Here is a 21,498-nt window from a genome sequence, read left to right as displayed (position 1 = left end):
GGCTTATCTTTCTTTCTTCTGCCCCAGCCCTGAACTCAGTCATTCTCAAAAATTCCTCATCTCTTTTTACTGGGGACCTTTTGTGCACTCATTGCTTAGAGGGGTTTCAATGCTCCTCTTCTTTCTTACCTGAAAGGCAGCACATCACAGCTATATTTTTGCACTTTGTGTTTTGTTGTTGTTATGTTCACTTAATGACAGATCACAGAACTCATCTCCATCTTAGTTCACAAAGCACTTTCTTATTTAGTCATTTATTTGTTTATTTGTGTTACAGCTTCAAAGTAAGTATCTCATTGTTTGCATGAATCATATTTTTATGCCATCTCTCACCTGTGTGGGGGCATTTAGGATTTTTCCAATGTTGAGGACTTACAAACAATACTTTAATAAATATCATTACACATATGTATTTTTGTATTGTTGAAGGTACATTTTACTAAAATATATGCTCCTTCAAAATTAAGTACTTTTTTCCTCTAGATATAACATTACTATTCCACTATAATATTATATAGTGGAATGAGACTATCTGAAAAAGGCACCATTTGCATCACAAGGGCTGTCTATATCCAATTCTCTGGTGCCACTATAAAAGGAGGGTATGGGCCCAAGCCTTGCCTGTCAGGGTTCCCAAGGGCCTAGTTATCAAGGGACATCCAGGAAAGTTGAGCAAGCAGATGAAATATGTGCTAGGTACTATCTACATGATGTCAAGAGAGGTCATGTTTTCATTTTACAGATAAGATGTCAGAACCTCAGAAAGATAAGGACTTGCTGAATCATTCAGCTTATAACAGCCAGATCTCAGGTTTTCACATGGCTAAAGTCAATGCTTTCTTCACAGACCTCTCACTCAAAGGGGAAGAAGCAAACCATCTAGTGCTTGAGAATTTGAATAAAAACACCACCCCTGGAAGCAAGTGAGGGTCTCAAACCAAAGCAGGCAGAGACGGAGGAGGCCTCCCATAGAGACAACGGCAAGTGGGGATGGGAGGTGACAGAACATTTACCCATCTAGAGACAGTGGTGATCTATTCAGAGAGCCAAGTTCACCTGTGTGTTTGGGAAAATGGAGTTGCAAACTTGAAGGTGCATACAATATCTTTTAAAATGAAAATTCTGATCGGTAGGGATAGGCTGGGTCCTGAGACTGCACTTCTAGTAAGTTCCCAGGTGCAGCCCACGGTCCTGTCCAGGGCTTCACTGTAGATTATGGGTATAAGCCGCGAAAGCCGAACCAACAGAAGATTGTGTGCTCTAGATGAAGCCGCCCACTCCTAGGGTCGGGGACAGAGGCACTGGTGGACAACAAATGAGGGGTTCACAACTATCCTTGCCTTAGAAGCAAGGAATGTCGGTCATCTGTTGCTGCTGCAAGAGTTCAGCTGTGAGTCTGAATTATTTACTTTTGGCAAAAAACACAGATATATTGGGCCAGAGCTGTTGACCTGGAAGTGGGCTTTTCTCTTAGCAGAAATGTTTGTTAATTCCCAGAGTGGTTGGACTGACCGTGGGCTGCAGAGTTTTCTTCTCTTACAGACATTTGTGTTTGAGCATGGGGAGGATCTCACTCTGCCTTTCCTTCTCCACAGGAAAAGAACTCTTTTCCCACAATTCCACTTTTCAAAGCATAATTCTTTTAAATGACAATGAACAGAATCAAATGGTAGGACCAGACCCACTAGGGCCATAATGAGCAACCCCCACCCCCACCTTCCCCCAGTGTAGCAAGTCTGAGCAAACATTCCAGAGGAGGGAGGCCTCCCTGCCCAGGACCAGCCATGAGGCTCCTATTGAACACACCTCTCTTCCCAATTTAAAAGCCTCCGACATCCTATTTAGCCAACTCAGAAACAGATGTTATCTTCAAAACCACCCACAAAAATCTCTGTTCTTCTTTTCTAGGTTGAGAAAGAAGAAAATTGAGCTCTCCTGAAGGTCCACTATGTGCCAGGCATCATGCCTAAACCTATCATGTGGTTCATCTGTGTGCACACACACGTCCATCTTGATGCTAGAGTCGGGAAGCAGCTTTTGATTTTTAAAAAATGCTTAAACTCATTTCACTTGGAGATGAATGTCTACCTTTTCTATCATCTATAGATAAGCTAGACATTTTGAGGGTATCTTTGTCTTTTGTTTTTTCTCAAAGTGGAGGCCCTAATTAAATAGAAGATGGATTTTAGAAATTGTTCTGGGAGGATATAAGCTTTGTTTCATCCACAACCCAGTTGTGCCCTGGCAGTGGGGTAGGTTGCAGACAGGACAAAGAAAGTGCCCAAAGGAAGCTTTGGAAACATGTGGTTTTCTGGTGGAAGCTTACAAGAGGTCCCTGACTATTCCAAGAAGAATTTAGTCGTGACATTGTGACAGCACCTCTGTCCCCAGGGTGCTTTGCCAAGAAACACATTCTCTCTCTCATGATGTTTTGGTCAATGGCAGCAGACTGGATGGGTGACGTATCCCCTTTCCACAGAGCCCTCAGCTCCGTGCCCATCTTCACTCAGAGAGGGGTTTTTATATGTTGGGCTGCAGAAGCCGTGACATCGTCAGCATTAGTGAGCTTAGTTTGCTTGTCTGACCAGCATTCCAAGGAGCAATTCTCCCAGCATACATGTAAGAAAGTAGCTTTCTACAGATAACATGGACTTTCCCTAGGTCCCAGTGTGCATGAGACAGTGTTCTTCAAGATAATATGTATCTGGGCTTTCTGATCCAGGCTTGCTCTCATTGTTCCCTTAACTTGGCTAGGATTTTTGGAAACAGAAAGGAAGCATTCAGTACATGGTGTTTTACTGTTCCCCTTTGCTTTAGGGATGGTACAATCTTCAACGTTGAAAATCCTTTGCAATCCCATTCCCTAGAAGGGATGGCTCTTCCCTGTAGTGGAAGTGTCTCTGGAAAGCCATGTTTTTCTAACTGTGGCATCTCTTCTAGGCCTGGGATTCTCTGTCTCTTGTTTCACACTTGGCAGGGTGCTTTGTCACTACATAAAGCTGTTCTCTATGATGCCATCTGGGAATAATAAATGCAACTATAGTTTTAGATTTGATCACAAAGACTTAAAAAGAAAAGCAGTTGAAATAACAAGATGATTACAGGATTGTTTTGCAATTGTACAGAAATATGGGAGCTTAAAGACTACTAGGAAACAACAGCTACTTTTACCTATCTGTTACACAGCTTAAAGCAGAACTTGAGAGTTCTCCATATCCCCTTTCCACTGTACTTGCTTCCTTGTCATGCATGATTTAATCACAATGCAGGTCCTTCTGCCCCCTTGACCTTCCTCTGCTATTGTGTTTGTAATAGGCACAGTAAGACCAAGCCAGACCTGTGCTCAAATCTCCTGTCAACAATTTACTTGCTCTAATTAGGCAAAAGAAAGAAATTAAAGGAATATGAATAGGAAAAGAAGAGCTCAAAATATGCTGGCCAACAACATGAGCTTATATTTACAACCCCCTCCTAAAAAAAAAAAAAAAAAAAAAACAAAAAAACTTCACCAGAAAACTTCCAGAACTCATAAACAAATTCAACAAAGTAGCAGGATACAAAATTAAAACCCATAAATCAATTGCATTTCTATATTCCAACGACAAATCAGCTGAAAGAGAAATTAAGAAAACTATCCCATTCATAAAAGTCTCAAACAAACAACAAAACAACAACAACAACAACAAAACTCAGAATCAATCTAACAAAAAGGTGAAATACCTCTGCAATGAAAATTACAAAACACTAAAGAAAGAAGTTGAAGAAGACCTTAGAAGATGGAAAGCTCTCTCATGCTCTTGATGTCAAGATGGCCATACTACCAAAAGTGCTACACAAATTTAGTGGAGTTCCCATCAGCATTCTAATGATATTCTTCATAGATATAGGAAAAGCAGTCATGAAATTCATCTGGAAAAATAAGAGGCTCAGAATAACCAAAACAATCTTTATAGAGAAAAATAAAGCAGGAGGCACCACAATACCAGAACTTAAATTATATTACAGAGCTATAGTAACAAAAACAACATGATATTGGCACAAAACAGATACAAAGACCAATGGAACAGAACAGAAGACACAGAGACAAACCCACAAAAATACAGTTGCCTCACACTTGGTAAAGGCACCAAAAACATCCATTGAAGAAAAGATAGCCTCTTCAACAAAGGTGATGGGAAAACTGGAAATCTATATGTAGTAGAATGAAATTAAACCCCTATCTCTCACCATGCACAAAACTCAACTCGAAGTGGATCAAGGACTTGGGAATAAAACCAGAGACCTTGCACCTAATAGAAGAAGTAGACCCAAATCTCCATCATGTCAGATTAGGCCCCAACTTCCTATGGTGCAAGAATTAAAACCAAGAATCAATAAATGGGATGGATTCAAACTAAAAAGCTTCTTCTCAGCAAAAGAAACAATCAATGAGGTGAATAGAGACCCTACAGAATGGGAGCAAATCTTTACCACAAGCATATCAGATAGAGCACTAATTTCTAGGATATATAAAGAACTCAAATATTTTAACACCAAGAAAACAAATAACCCAATCAATAAATGGGCCAACAAACTGAACAGACATTTCTCAGAAGATGATATACAATCAATCAACAAATATATGAAAAAATGTTCAACATCTCTAGCAATTAGAGAAATGCAAATCAAAACTACTCTAAGATTTCATCTCACTCCAGTCAGAATGGAAGCTATTAGGAATACAAACAACAATGAATTTTGGCAAGGATTTGGAGGAAAAGGCACACTCATACACTGCTGGTGGGACTGCAAATTCGTGCAGCCAATATGGAAAGCAGTACGGAGATTTCTTGGAAAATTGGGAATGAAACCACCATTGACCCAGCTATCCCTCTCCTAGGACTATACCCAAAGTACTTAAAAACAGCATACTACAGGGACACAGCTACATCAATGTTTATAGCAGCACAATTCACAATAGCTAAACTGTGGAACCAACCTAGATGTTCTTCAGTAGATGAATGGATAAAAAATGTGGTATATATACACAATGGAATACTATTCAGCATTAAAAGAGAATAAAATCATGGTATTTGCAGGTAAATGGATGGAGTTGGAGAATATAAGGCTAAGTGAAGTTAACCAATCCCAATAAACCAAATAACAAATGTTTTTTCTGATATAAGGATGATGATTCATAACTGTATATGTAGGGGGACCATGGGAGGATTATATGAACTCTAGACAGAGCAAAGTGCAGAAAAGAGAAGGGAGGGGACATAGGAGTAGGAAAGACTGTGGAATGAGATGGACATCATTACCCTAAGTACATGTATGAAGATATGAATGGTGTGACTCTACTTTGTGTACAACCAGAGATATAAAAAAATGTGCTCTACATGTGTAATGTGAATTGTAATGCATTCTGCTGTCATACATAACAAATCAGAATATGAAAAAGATATATATGAAAAAGAAAGAAAAATATTTAATTGACAAAAAAGAATACAAGTAACAATAAACATTGGCAAGGATGTGGGGGAAAAGGGTGCACTCATACATTGCTGATGGCACTGCAAATTGGTGCAACCACTCTGGAAAGCAGTATGGAAATTCCTCAAAAAACTAGGAATGGAACCAACATTTGACCCAACTATCCCACTCCTCAGTTTATATCCAAAAGATTTTAAATCAGCATACTACAGAGACGCAGCCACATCAATGTTTACAGCAGCTCAATTCATAATAGCTAAGCTATAGAACCAAATAGATGCCCTTCAACAAATGAATGGAAAAAAGAAATTGTTGCATATTATAACAGTCATAAACAAGTATGACTTTATGATGTTTGCAAGTAAATGGATGGAACTGGAGACTATCATGCTAAGTGAAATAAGCCGGTCCCCTAAAACCAACAGTCGAATGTTTTTGTTGATATATGAAAGCTAACCCACAATAAAGAGGAAGATAGAAAGAACAGATACTCAATAGAATAGACAAAAGGGAATGAAGGGAATGGAGAGGAATGAGAAAAGGAAAGGCAATGGAATGAATCCAAAGTCATTTTCCTATGTACCTATATGAATACACATAGCAAATCCCACAATCACATACGTCCATAAGAATGGAATCCTAACTAGAATATGGTAAATGGCATACACTTACAATTATATCAAAATAAATTCTAATGTCATGTGTAACTGAAAAGAACCAGGGCTGGGGAACTAGCTCAGTTGGTAGAGTGCTTGCCTTGCATGCACAATGCCCTGGGTTCAATCCTTGGCACCAAAAGAAAAAAGAACCAATAACATTTTTTTTTTAAATATGCATAGAATGGTTTTACAATTCTATGTAGAATGGAGTTACTCTGATATTTATCTTTTAAAAAATATTTATTTTTACAGATAGCTTATCGTTTTTATGATTTTTATAAATGGAAAAAAATTTCTTCACCACAAAAAATTAAAAAAAGAATTTACTAGCTTCCATGAGTGTGGAAAGTTCTTTAAATTTCCCTAGAACCTACTTTATAACGTGGCTGTGAAGTTTAAGTAAGAGGTATAAATCACTCATCACAAATCTATGTATAAAGCATGTGCTCAAAAATTAGCAGCTATTAGGTCCATTATTTCATTCACTACAGAAGAAGGTATGAAAAGAGAATTTAAGAGTACCAAAGAGTGAAAATAGAAGGTATTGATGAAAGCGGTAAGTCAGTGGCCTCCATACCCCCTGGAATGTCTACTGTCTCAGGTGGTTAGAAGTCTGGCCTACCCAAGCCCAGCAGACAGGGTACTGTGAGGGAGAAGGAAGCCACACGAATCCACCACCTGAGGACTCTTGCAGTTATCTACCATCACCACCAGGACAGCAAACTGCCCCCTGCCCCCTGCCCCCTTTCTGGGCTACCAGTCTGGTGAACCTGCACTGATAGAATGCCCTCACCTGAAGCTGGGCCAAGCGGAGGGTCCCTGCAGTACTGAATTCCTCATGTTATCACAGGACACACTGGGAAACAAGATGAAGTATTCTCAGCCAGCAATTAGATCTTTCAAACATCTCATGTTTTATAAATATTTGCTCTTGAATCTGGCAGAAGAAGGTGGCCAAGGTCTGTCATGAGTAGGCCTGGCTTCTTGCCCTGATCCTGGTCTCACCTCTGGGAACCTAAGTACCTCAGTTTCTCAGGGCCTCAATTTCTCACCTGTACAAACCTAAATGATCATATGTCTCTTGGAGGGTTGCTGAAAGGATTAAGTCATGTAATGAATGTTGAATACCTGGACAAGCGCCTGGTCCATAGACAGTGCCCAACAACAGTTATTTTGCTCTCATGACCTTTATCTAAACCAATCTTCATGTGGTGCAATTTCAGTATGAACTTGATTTTTTTATATAGCCATATACCTATTTCCTGGTAGCTAAAATTCCTTCCCTTCTAGAAGGGACAAAGCCCTTTACCACAAATACTAGGTGTAAAATAGAGATTGCACAGAGAGAAGTTATATAAATCTGAGAACTAATTGTGGAGGGGAAGAGGGTTGTGGTTGGCTTCTCAGACAAAGGTGGCAGTATCTTGTGAGGTCACCGAGTCCAAGGTCATGCATCAGCTCTGCGGGTCCTGAAACATGATGAGTACAGTGCCCTCTATGTCACACAAAAGGAAACCTATTTGCATATAAACACACACACAAAAAAAATAGGCCTAAAAGCAAATTAAAGTTCGACATGCTACAACGTGAATGAATCTTGAAAGCAATATAGCACTTATATATAAAATAAGCGAGACACAAAGGAAAAGTATTGTATGATCCTGCTTCTATGAGGTATCTAGATTAGGCAAATTCATAGAGACAGACAGTAGAATGGTGGTCTTCAGCGGCTTGGGGATGAAGAATGGGGAGTTATTGTTTAATGGGTATAGAGTTTGAGTTTGGAATGATGAAAAAGTGCAGGAGAAGGATTGTGGTGGTGTTTGCACAGTAATATGAATGTTCCTAATGCCCCTGAATTGTATATTCGAAAATGGTTAAAATAATAAATTTTATTTCCATAAACACACACACACACACACACAAAACATACATAAGCCAGAGATGTATGTTGTTTCACAAAAAAGAACAGTCACTAGGAGGATCAGAACGAACCTTGAGACTGGCCAACACAGTCAAAGTAGAAGGAAAATCTACAAGAGGCTGGGGTGAGCACAGACCCTGAATTAGGAAAGTGGGTTGATGTTGAGAGTTGATTTGTCTCAAGAAAACCATAAACTCAGGGCTCATCACTGGCCTTCCCAGAGCAATTTCCCAACATTTCATGAACAGGTAGAAAGAAAAAATGGTAATAGTTGTAAGCCCTGGGGGGAAACTAGGAGTATTCTCCGGCTATCTAAAAGGCTTTGATATTCAGAATCTTGTCCTCCTGGAACCCATCTGGGACACACAGGTTGGGAAGCTCTGTGTCAGGAGCCCAGAATATTCCTGTTCAAGTGCTAGAATGATCTGCAAATTCTTGCCCCTTACTCTTTGCACACGGCCACATGAAGCTGCTAATGGGATTATCGCTTACTTTAACATGAAATCCTATTTTCTGGAGATTACAGCTCAAAGTCTTTGATGAAGGACTTCAGAAACCTCCCCAGGGCCTGGAAATGCTGGTGGTATCTGTGATGCCTTGTCTCATTCTCTGGTGAGAGATGGAGCCATAGGCTTAGAACAGCTCCTCACTTGGGAAGGAACATTCTAGTGGGCCTTCCTTCAGGAAGAGAAAGCCACAAGAAGGTGAGCCAGGATGATTTTCTTGGCACTGTGGGTTCAAGCCAGAGTTATTTTGCATCAGTCAACAGACTGTGACAGAAGGCAGCCAGATGATAACCAGGGGCTGGGTTGGGAGCAGCAATCAACTAGAATGAGGAAACTTGTAGGGATGAGGGGACTGCTCACCCCTGGAGTGAGATGATGGTTGTACATCTCTAAATACTTACTAAAAATCACTAAACACTTTATTTTATTTATTTTTACAGCATGATAAGGCTGACTTTATTCCGGACTATCATGATAAGTATAAGAATTTTGTAACCTGGGAGAGAGATTGTGCTCAACTCCCAATACCATCTGGGCAAGTGGGAATTTATAGGATCAGGGTAGGGGTCAGTGGATGGAAAAAATTAGTAAGAGGGAACATCAGTCTAAAGGAGGAATTCTGGCTAAACTGACCTAATGAGATTCTTGATGAAGACAGGCCAGATTGATTAGACAGACAACTTGGAGATGATGGGGGGTAAGGGACCAGACCAGAGACACAGGATGATCACATATTGATGGAGAGGGGTTCTTGCTAAACTGAGTTTGGAGGATTCTTTGTTAAAACTTGATTTTATAAGGAAATGTCAAGATGGGTCTAGGCAAATTTCAGGAAACAGATCAAAGTTTGACTAAGCAAAGAATCTTTATCAAAAGTAATAAGAAATGCCTCTGTGGATCTCTTGGGTATAAAAATTACTGTTTCCTTCCCCAGTTATGAAAAATAAATGCTATTTCCTCAGAATGAGTAAGTTCCATTACTCCCCCGTATGCTGATTCTTTTGTTCTCTACTACTCTTTTAACAAAAGGAGGCCTAAGTGACTGGAAAATACCTGTAGCTGGACTTTTAATGGGGCTGATAATAATCCTTCTCATAGAAGCTTTGAGTCTCCTTTGAGAGTCAAAACCTCCAGACACACAGGCTATCACTGTGGGGACAAGTGAGTCTATGTGGCAAAGGCAGAGACCAGTGTCCCACTCTGATTCATTGCCTCACGTAGTTGATCTGCAGGAACACAACAGCATATCTGATCACTAATTTAGGGTGCACACTGTGTCCTGGAATGTGAAGACTCCTCTTTATAGAATATCATGTGCAAGCTGACACATAGCTTCTCCTTCAAAAGGCCACTGTGTTATTCTCTTGGGTCAGCAGCTTCTGGAGGGTATGGCTTATGAGAAGTCCAGTAACCTAGTATCTTCTTCTGAAAGGATGCATAAATTCTGAATTGATTATTTGAAGGTCAGATACCCTTGCTGACTGAGGCCCTGAGGTGAGAAAGTAGATATATGCCCCAAACAGATTTGATTCCATAAAAGATAAATCAACTTGCAGAGTGTCTGACTGGTCTTCTTGAGGGACAATGCTGTAGGGAACTCACCGTGGGTAATACATTAGATTTTGGCCTTAGTAAGTGGAAACCCATGGTGTGGGGCCCATGTGTAGCTTCCTTTGCTGTTACCATAGTCACTCAGTTCCTGATAGCAATGTGCCACCACTAGGCGGAGTGGCTGATTGATGAGCTGCCTGACATTAATGGACCAGGTCATTCTATCTACTTGGTCACCTTGTGCCTCCTCCATAGTGGATGCTTTCTAGGGGAGAAGCAGCTAATTTCCCTTCTCACAAAGTTTCCATATCTTTCTGAGCTCCTGTTCCATGGAGGAGTATGTATCTTTTTGAAGAGGCTCACACATTGTTCCATTTGCTTCTCACAGATCAGTGAAATCCAGGATCTCTCCTCCATCCTGAGAAGTGATCTGCTCAAGGCCTACACAGGTTTATAGAGGTTATATACCATATAACTTATAGTCAATTATTCCTAGAATGGCCTTGAACAAAGAGCAAAGTTTTGTCGGTTCCCTCCACTATTCAGTGTATTTTGTTTTTCAGGCCTGGAGATAGAATAGAAGTTCAGTCTCAGTGTTAGTATTCATATGAAGAATACTAACCTACTGGATGTCCATAACCCTTCAGAGCCAGGAGAATGCATCCTCAGCAACTTCTGATATCAAAAAAATACAAGTAATAACCTTAACCATGTTTCCCTTTCACTCATTTGTTTGTTAAACGCTTAGTACCAGAAGTTTCCAAACATAAAAACTGCAACCTGTGTCTAAGCTCTCCAATTCTTGATGAGCTGCATGCTGGTCCCCCGGAACCCTTTCCTAGGGGTCTTATCTGCCCAGCACTGAGGGAGGCTGGCCATTATACCCTAAGCATTTTGTAATAAATGTACCTCAATGATACTTTTAAAAAATTAAATAATGACATTTGTTAAAACAACACTGAGCTACAAACTTAAGATATATGCTCTTTGCTATATGTCTGTTTCACTTTGGTAAAAAGATTTCTGCAAAAAAAAAAAAAAAAACTGCACACCCAGTCCCAAAGGTGCTATAACAAAGAAAAAGTCCCATTCCTTGCAAGGTTTCTGGGAGGGTCCAATAGACATTGAATAGATATGAACTAGTGGGGGAGAATAAATAAATAAACTTAAAATATCAACATTTCTGCTAAGAGCTTCAGTTAAGAACATCATGTACAAATTTTCTACCTCTTAGCAAATGGAAAAGACCTATTTTTCAGATAGATTCAATTTCCCAGTGAATGCCGGGTAACTTGCCAAATATATTTAAAATACTATGGGTCCTAACTTCTGGATCCAGGTTCCGGTTTTATCACTCATTAGCTTGTGATCTTAGAACAATTTGCCTCCACTTTATGTGTCTAATTTTCCCCATCCCTAAAAACCAGGATGTAATTCTTCTGGCAACACACACAGTAGAAGCTGGCTCTTGTGGGGAGGCATGCTGAACCTCACTTTTCTTATCTGTAAACTGAGGAGATAGTAGACCTTTCTTGTTCTGTCCACACAGTCTCTATTCCCCCCATCTCCTGGTAATAACATTCCCATTATTTAAGAAATGTCTCCTTCCTCCTCCATGTGGTTCCAGTTTGGAAGTATCATTACCACTGGAGTAATGGCAGGGACACCTAGCCAGGGGAAAACTAATGACAGAATCTTGAAAGGATCTAAGGCCACCCAGACATCAGAATAAGATGCAACAGCAAAAGGGGGTTTATTGAAGATCCAGCATGCTGGGGCTCCATGCTTACTCAAGAAGGGAGAGCGGCCAAGAGCCCCGAGAACAACTTGAGCAGGGTTTATATACATTTTTTAGGGAGGGCAGGGACTTTACATACATCACAGTCCCCTTCAACAAATCACCATACACCGCGGGAAAATCAAACAACAACTCTCGAACATGATTACTACATTCATTGGCGGGAACAGGTTGGGCGGGGGTGATAGGTTAGTCCTAAAGCGGGATACACATTTAAACTGATTGGTTTAGGCCCCGGAGTGTACGTGCTGAGCTGCTCGGGGTCCAGGTTATTAAGCAACTAGGTAGTCAAGGGGGAAATTCCGACACACACCTAATGGGCGGTTGCGGGGATTGTCTTAACTGCCACAGGAATGTCAGGCTTTGAGTGTAGCTTAGAAACTTTACAATACCTGGTCTTTTACATTTTAACTCAGGCTTTGGGACTTAGAAGCTTTACAATGCCTGGTCTTTAACTTCAATTTCTTTTATCCTTTCAATATCTGGGAAGGTACCTGATCTTGTCAGGAGATATAGAAAATCCTGACACTCTAGAAATTCTCTTTCTTTCAAGATTACATATGAAAAAGTCCCCTTCTTTGCTTAAAAACATCAACTACAATCCTAAACCACCCCAAAACAAAATTAAAGACCAAAATCAAAACCAAAATCCTTCCTCTCAATTCTACTAAGGACTGGTGTTCCAGGGAAAGTAAACCATCTCTGACTTGATTCTAAAATCACGTTTTAAAGTCTAGAGAGGAGCCCAAAGGGAGAATAAACTAACTACCAAGGTCAAGTTAGGAAGGGTCATTGACAAAACGGTTCTCTGAAGTCCAAACGGCAATTTTTGAAAAGATGACTTTAACTGAAGCAAGGACAGATTTATAGCCACCCAAGGAAAGAGATTGTCACTTGCCAGAGTGCTAAGTGGTGAACCAAGGCTAGTAACAGTGTCTCCATAATAGTGTCTTCTGGGTTATAGGACCAAGCCCCCCCTAACCCCACCCCTTCATTCCTAGGAGTCTATTGAGCTGGACACTAAGTTTGACCTTCTCTCCGTCCAAAACCAAGACCCTCCGTGATGGGAGAGTGGAAGTGGGGCCTTGAGTACTCCTTTATGATATTATTTTTTCTGAGGTTTACTCTTCTTTGGGCAACCATAGTTACTTCTACTAGTTGGGTGGTGGAGCCAAAGAGAACCACAAAGGAAGGGTTAGGATGTGCAGATGGTCCCTGACTTACAATGGTTTGACTTACAATTCTTGACTTTATGATAGTGCGAAAGTGATACAAATTCAGTATAAACCATACTTCAAATTTTGAATTTTGATCTTTTCCCAAGCTAGCAGTATGTAGTGAGATAACTCTTGTGAGGCTGGGCAGTGGCAGCAGGAAGCCACAGCTCCAGATCATGAGAGGAAACCATCATGCCCTACAGTGTGCTGTGCTGCTGAGCTAGGACCTTTTTTTTTTTTTTTAAATACTTTTTTTTTTTAATATTTATTTATTTTTTTAGTTCTCGGCAGACACAACATCTTTGTTTGTATGTGGTGCTGAGGATCGAACCCGGGCCGCACACATGCCAGGCGAGCGCGCTACCGCTTGAGCCACATCCCCAGCCCTGAGCTAGGACCTTTTGCATTTCTGTCTTAACAATATTTCAACTAACAACAGGTTTGCCGGAGTACACATCCATCATTAGTCAAGAAGCAACTGCAAAAACATCAAGTGGCATCTGTGAGATCATGTGACAGTGCAACAAGCTCTGGCGATGGCTGGCTGGCTGTGTTTGTGGTCTGGTGCTTTTGGGGTGTTCTTTGAGAACATGTCAGTATGCCAGATTGAGGTCAGGCCTAAGGGCTGACAAATCAAGAACCCTGGAAAATTGCCTGGCAGCTTGGGGAGCTCAACCACACAGACTTGGCTAAGTCTGAGGAAGGCACTGGCCCAAACAGTAAGGGCCCAGGAAGAAGGGAGGATTTTATTTTTCTCTGCATAGCCTTATAAACTCTTTGGATTATTTAACTAGATCATCATAAAAAGAAAATTCAAGAAATTGCCAAAAAAAAAATATACTGTACAGTTTTGAGTCATTAGAAAATTATTTCTTCTTCTTTTCCTACTTAATGTCTGTAAGATTAGACACTTGACTTTGGTAGAGGTCAGAGGAAAGTTGTCCCACAGAGAGGGAGTCTTCTGGGTAGTCTTGTCTCTTTCTGTCTTGCTCCATATCTTTTTAATTAAGCAGCTGCTGATCAACAATGGCTTTCTCTAATTGGGGGATGAAGTTGGGCCATTAGCTAAATACCAATCATCTGCTGCTGTGGATTGGATGAATAGTCTTCAAAAGTTCTTGTGTTAAAGGCCTGATCTCCAAGGTGGTGCTGTTGTGGACCCTTAGGAGGAGGGACCTAGTGGGAAGCCCTTGGGTCATTGAGGGTGTGCTCTCAAAGGGGATTGTAGAATCCCGATCCTTCCTCTCTTTGCTCCACCACACATTTCCACCATGATGTACCATCCTCACCAAAGCAATGAAGCCACTTGGTCTTGCACTAGAACACCCAGAACTGTGAGCCAAAATCAACATTTTTCTCTTTATAAATTAATTATCTTGGATACCTCATTATAGTGACACAAAGTTGACTAACACAGAAAACCAGGCTGGGAGCAGGAACTTAGGTTCATGTGGACTGGAACAAAGGGAATGGTGAATGCCCAGGTTTGTCATAATTCTGTTGATCAATCCATTGTCGGAAGAAAGGGAAAGAATAATGAATGGGGCAGGGTGTCATGTACTAGGTCATGCCCTTAGAAAATGCCATGCAATCTGGTGTCACCAGATCATTCTACAAGTAAGGATATGTACCCAGATACACGATCAGAAATTGACAGAATGTCCCAGCGAGATTTGGAGCAGATAGAGTCATGTACTCTAAACCACTGGCAGGAGACTTGTTCCAGACCAGACACCACCAAGAACCACAATTGTGCCTGTATCGTTGTCCTTAAGAGAGGCTCCATCGCTAAACCAGCTCTTCTATCCTCCCAATCAAATGAGCCCTATGTGGGGCTGAACTCCAAATCATACAACTTGGGAACAATAGTCCTTAAAGAAAATATATCAAGGCTGAGAAATATTATGGTCAAGTTGTATAAGGGAATATTCATTGGTTATATCTTAATCTCAGTGCTATCTGGGATTTTTTTTTTAAATCAAAGCAAAACCCAGTCTTTGGTGGAAAAGTGTCATCTAGTTATCCAAGTTCTTTTTTTTTTCTCCAAAGTTTCAAAATAGGGTTCCCTGGACATTCCCATTCCTCCTTACTTCCCCCTAGGACTTACTAAGTAGAACCAGCTAATCCCACTTCACCCTTTGCTACTTTTTTTTTTCTTATTTAAAGTACTCAGAAATCAGTGTGGGTGTTAGAGAGATCCTGTTCCCCTAAATGTGTGGTCACTCTTTCCCCAGTGGTCAGAATCTTGATGAAGACANGGGGATAGTAGAGGATAGGAAAGGCAGCAGAACACAACAGACACTAGTATGGCAATATGTAAATCAATGGATGTGTAACTGATGTGATTCTGCAATCTGTATATGGGGTAAAAATGGGAGCTCATAACCCACTTGAATCAAAGTGTGAAATATGATATATCAAGAACTATGTAATGTTTTGAACAGCCAACAATAAAAAATTAAAAAAAAAATAAAAAAATAAAAAAAATAAATAAAAAAAAAAAAGACACTGTAGGGCTGGGGATGTGGCTCAAGCGGTAGCGCGCTCGCCTGGCATGAGTGCGGCCCAGGTTCGAGCCTCAGCACCACATACAAAAAAAGATGTTGTGTCCGCCAAAAACTGAAAAATGAATATTAAAAAAAAGTTCTCTCTCTCTCTTTAAAAAAAAAGACATTATCACACTCAGGCAGTGCATATCAAAAACTATAACATATTCATACTTTTTACCTATCAATTCTTGTTCTAGGAATTTATTATACGAGAATAAGTAGGGTTGTGAGCAAGGAAAATAGTTATCAGAATTTTAACACAGAAAATAATCTATATTCAGGAAGGGGAATTGGTTACATAAACAAATTGTGATATGTATATAATTATATTTCTACAAGGAATATAAGTCAGCAATTTAAAATGATATTATATAACAAGAAAGAGAAATAGAAGTTCCCTTTGTTGATGGGGAACATCTCTGGAATGTATTTTTTAGTTAAAAAAAAACTGGAGCAGAACAGAATATATAGTACTTTATATAGTGTATACGAAAGTGGAGGATGAAACAAGAATATATTTTCATATTTGCTGATATCTGCATAAATAGGAGCACTGAAAGGATATGCAGAATTCTGTAAAAATGATTACAAAGACAGGAAAATGGGAGGGCAGTGGTGAAAATGAGACTTCTCAATTTATGTCCTTTTTATATAGCTTCCATTCTTCCAAAAAAAAAAATTATTCCATTGCCCACTGAAAGTAAAAGTATTGCAGAAGAAAATTTGTTGATAATTGAAAAGAATTTTAAAAGCAAGCCACAAAACGATATTTGGCATAATCCTATATTAAGAAAAATAATATGTCAGGAAGTCTCATGCCCTCATGCCAGTAACACTTGGCTGGAGGGATTGTAAATCTTTTTTTTCCCCCTTCTTTTGATTAAGGCAAATGTCTATCATAGCTACATGAACTTGCATTTCTTTTATAATAAGAAAAAATTCTATTCTTAAATTATAAAACCCACAATTACCCATGAGACAAGATGTTTCTAAGGAATCGCACAGAGTCTGGGTCAGGGCCTCAGTGACAGGCTTCTGTCTGAGGGTCAGACAATGTGATATGGACAGCAGTGCCACATGCACACTTCACTCTGAGCAATGGAGGGACTGTGTAGGGGGCTCAGGCTCACGGGGACTAAAAGTGGGCAGGACTGTCTGGTAGGAGCTGGAGAGGAAAGTTTGTTAGTCTTGTTTCATCAGGAAAAAAAATGCTCAACGCATAAAAAGAAAACAAGGAGAAAGTACTAATTTTTCATGTCAGAAATCAAAACATCTATTTTCCCATCATAAGGTTTTATCTCCTAACAGACCCTATAGAGTAAGCAAGAGAAAATTACCAGACTGAATAAAATAATAATTTTGAAATAGTATTGAGATTGACCTGGAGACACATTTTGTTGTCATTGTTTCTGCTCATGTTTTCCTGGGCTTCTTGGGGATGTTAATATAGTACCTTTAGCAGCGGGAAGTCAGAGAGGACAGGAGCATCAAGTTCTTCCACCATTAAAATAGCTTCTAACAGCTGTATATCTGCCCAGCTGAATTTGTTGCCAACGAGAAAATCCTCTCCATGATCTTTCAGAATCTACAGAAAGAAAGAAAGGAAAGAAAAAGATTACCAAATGGAATTAGAAAGACTATTTTGCCTGGCTAAACACCTTAAAAAGCATAAAAGCTTCACACTGATCAGATTTACTGATAATCTTCAATGCTGGCAAGAATAGGTTGTAACCAACACCCTTTTACAAGTTGAAAATTGGCACGATCTTTTGGAAATTGGTCGGTGATTGTCAAGGTCCCTTAGATGGTGAAGTGCCGACACTGGGCTCCTGTTACAAGCTTGGAGGTAGGTGGTTATGTAAAACTATACCCACCAGTACAGGGAGTCACAAAAGCCACATAGCTAGCACCTGACTGCTCTATCACAGGTGGAAAGAAGTCACCAATGGGATAGCAGCAGCCCAAACCTCAGCCACAAAAAAAGCTCATTTTTTTTACTAGAAAAATGAGTATAAATAATCTCTATGGGGAATCGTTGAATGGCAATGCATAAAATATGGGTTACTCCACAAATAAGGAACAAAGATAAATTCAGGCATTATCTCTTTCTGTGATACATATAAGAACAAAAAATAAATGTCAATGTTGATGAAAAAAAGGATAAAATCAGTGACTTCTAGAGTTTCTTAACCAGAACAAAGACAAAATTTGTATTATAATATATGGGGGGGTATAATTTTTGCTGAAGACAAGCTTAACTTAAATTAACATCACACATAAGGAAACTCAACTCATCCAAGACAGAGGCAAAACACTCATGAAAAGGAACTTTGAGCCATAGAGCCAAAAATTACAGTGAATAAGGGCTTAAAATGCTTAAATGTTCAGAGATAATGAAAAGAATGGCATGTAGAAAAAAAAAAGATATGGATTTGAAAAAGTAGAAGAAAAATTTTTGAAATCAAAGACATAAACATTGATTAATAAAAACTCAATGGAGAATTTTTTGGGGGTGTTGAACTCAGGGCCCTTCAGACACTGAACCACATCTCCAGCCCTATTTTGTATATTTTTCAGAGAAAGGGTCTCACTGAGTTGCTTAGCACCTCACTTTTGCTGAGGCTGGCTTTGAACTCGCAAGCCTCCTGCCTCAGCCTCCAAAGCCACTAAGGTGCGCCACTGTGCCGGCTTGAGAAATTTTTTTAAAGTATCAGCAATTTGGCATATATATATGAGAAAACCCACATAAATAAGAGACTGATATATGAAAGAAAAGTTACGAGACACAGAACATTAAAATGAAATTTCAACATGTATCTAATAAGAGTGCAGAAAGACAGAACAAAGAGAACAGAAGGAATTCAATCAGTATAGAATTTTCCAGAATGAAAAAGTGTGTGGGGAGAAGAGTCTTCAGTCTGAAATGAAACATCAAGCAGATATATAAAAGCAAATCTAGAGGTAAACACATAGTATTAAAAGTACATTAAGAAGTTATACATGGGCTCGGGTTGTGGCTCAGTGGTAGAGTGCTTGCCTAGCTTGTGTGAGGCACTGAGTTCTATTCTCAGCACCGCATATAAATAAATAAGTAAAAAAAAAAAAGTCCATTGACAACTAAAAAATGTGGAAAAAAAATAAAAAAGAAGAAGACAGAGTTGTACTCCGACGGGTGCACACAAATTCAAAGCCAGCCTCAGCAAAAGTGAGGTGCTAAAGCAACTCAGTGAGACCCTGTCTCTAAATAAAATACAAAATAGGACTGGGGATGTGGCTCAGTGGCCAAGAGCCCTGAGTTCATTCCTGGATACAAAAAAAGAAAAATCTAAAATAGTATTCAACTAAAACACAAAAAGAGGAAGAGGAGAAATTTGGAGGGAAGCCAAAGCTTCCTCTTATGAGGAGAGGATAGTGACTGATAGTTTAAGAAAGAAACATCCATCTGAAGAAGTCCTGATTGACCTAACCAGACTTAGAAAAGAAAGGGGGAAAGCCAAGGAAAAGTTTTGTCCTCCCAAGGTGAAAACAAAATAAAATGGAAAAAGTTAAATACAAATTTACTAGTAATGACATTCATGTAAATGGCTCAAAAACTTAAGAGTTGGTTGGGGAAAAAAAAAAGCAACTTGTAGAACAAACTTATAATATCATTCTGTATACATAAAATATTTTCAAATCCATATTCATAAAATTTTTTTCAACAATCAAAGCCAGGTCTCTGCCTTTTTAAGTGCACAGGAAGAATTTGCATGACATTCCTGGCAGTGGTTACCTCTGGGGAGGAAGAGAGGAGGGAATGTAATATATGAGTGTAGTCCAAAGGAGACTTTATCTCTATAGATTTATTTTAAAGAGAATAAAAGCTCTTAAGCAAGAAAATGAAAGTAAGTATTGACATTTGCTAGTGCCTAGTACATACCTAGAAGTTCTGCTTTTGAAAGTCTTCTAAATAAGTGGGAAGAAAGAATAGAAGTTCAGTGGAGTAGACAATGGGGATTGAAGGGAAGGGAAGGAGGATGGGGAAAGGAAAAGTCGGTGGAATGGATCTGACATGACTTTCCAATGTACATACATGAATACACCACAGTCCCACCATCAAGTACATCCTCAAGATATTAATTTTAAAAGATAACTGGATACATAGAAGAAAGATCAATACAGGGAAATGTGCAAGGAGTCAAGGGAGAAAAGGGGAAGGAGAGGTAATGGGGTCTGAACTAGAACATGATTCCATGTTTTTATTATTATGTCAAAATGGATTCTATTGTCATGTATAATTAAAATAACCAATTAGATGTCAAAAAATTAAGTCTTCTAAATAAAAAACTAACAGATGAATATTATCCTCAGTATAGTCATCTAGAAATCTATAAAAAAACAAAAAATACATTGTGAAAAACTGGGAGGAAATATGTGAAAACAATATTGACATTTATATTTCGGTGATGAGAGGTAGAAGTGCTTTATTTCTTTCCACATTCTTCATTTCCAAATACTACAAAAATAGAAATGTAGACAGAATGTAGAAATTACTCTTTATAATTAGCATCTCTTTATAAAATAATTTTTTAAACTTTTTTGTAGTTTCAGAAACAAAATTTAATGTCTGAATGTAAAAGCTGGGACTCATATTCTAAAATATAGTAGTCTACATTAAGTTAAAGTGGAAATTATGCTGCTGCTGCTAGAATTAAACCCAGTGCCTTGTGCATGGTGGGAAAGTGCCCTACCACTGAGCTACATCTCCATCCCTATTCTTTTTTCTTTTTGAGAAGGGTCTCACCAAGTTGTCTAGGCTGGCCCTCAAGCTTGCAAGCCTCTAGCCTCAGTCTCCCAAGTAGCTGGGATTACAGCCATGCACCACCATGCCTGATTTATAGAAAATAGTTTTAGATTTTTGTCAAAAGTATCTTGGTTATCTCAGAGAAGCAGGGTTTGTTTTCTGCTCAGGACCATTACCTTCACAGAAAGAATGGGGCTTCAAAGCCCCAGAAAGAATAACTTAGCCACCAGCAGCCTCTAGAATATGTATTCTTGATCAGAAGAGTTATCAATAAAGATGGCTTGGTAATTAAAAATAACACACACCCAAGTCCCAAATTTTCAGGGTGATACATCTTTTAAAAATAATCTCTAGTCCTTTAACTCAACACAAGGAAATTACTAGCCTTGCATTTAAATTCAAAATACAATGAAAATTATTTAGTACATCTTCTCTTACAGAGTAGAAGTGACACAGTCCTGTTCAAAGACTAAAATCAAGTATTTAGTGTCTACTTACTTCAGAAAGAACAGCTAGTATATGAATGAATCATAAGTTCCATTTTACTAAAGGTTTCTTGGGAATAAACTAGACACCAAAGTACATTATTAAAAACTGACGTGCAACTCCAAGTCAAATAAAATAGTTTATAAGTGAGTGTTCTGAATAATTCAACATTTGATTAAAGAGGTTTTGACAGCCCAGAATGCATCAACAAAGTGTTACTTATGCTTCACTGCTGTGGGTTGAGATCTGAGAATTGGAACCCCATCTCATGAAGTGGTCTAGCAGGACTTGGAGGGAATGAGCCCCCAAAGCAGTCTCCTCCAGCTGTCAGTTGCTTGGTCTGCTTGACCCAAAGCCATTAAAATATAATCATTCTCTATGAATATTATGACACACAAAAAGTTAGAAAACACAAAAGTGACCAGAGTGCCTTGGAAAAATAGCTGATTTCAAGCATAAAGAAGGAGAACCCTTTTATACCAGAGAACTAAAAAGTTCCTGGGGCTATGTCAAAAAAAACAGGAGCAAACTTGAAGGAACTACCTCTGGCCAA

This window comes from Marmota marmota, unplaced genomic scaffold (assembly GCF_001458135.2).
Source record: "Marmota marmota marmota unplaced genomic scaffold, marMar, whole genome shotgun sequence".
Taxonomy (NCBI): domain Eukaryota; kingdom Metazoa; phylum Chordata; class Mammalia; order Rodentia; family Sciuridae; genus Marmota; species Marmota marmota.
Note: the sequence above shows the minus strand (reverse complement) of the source record.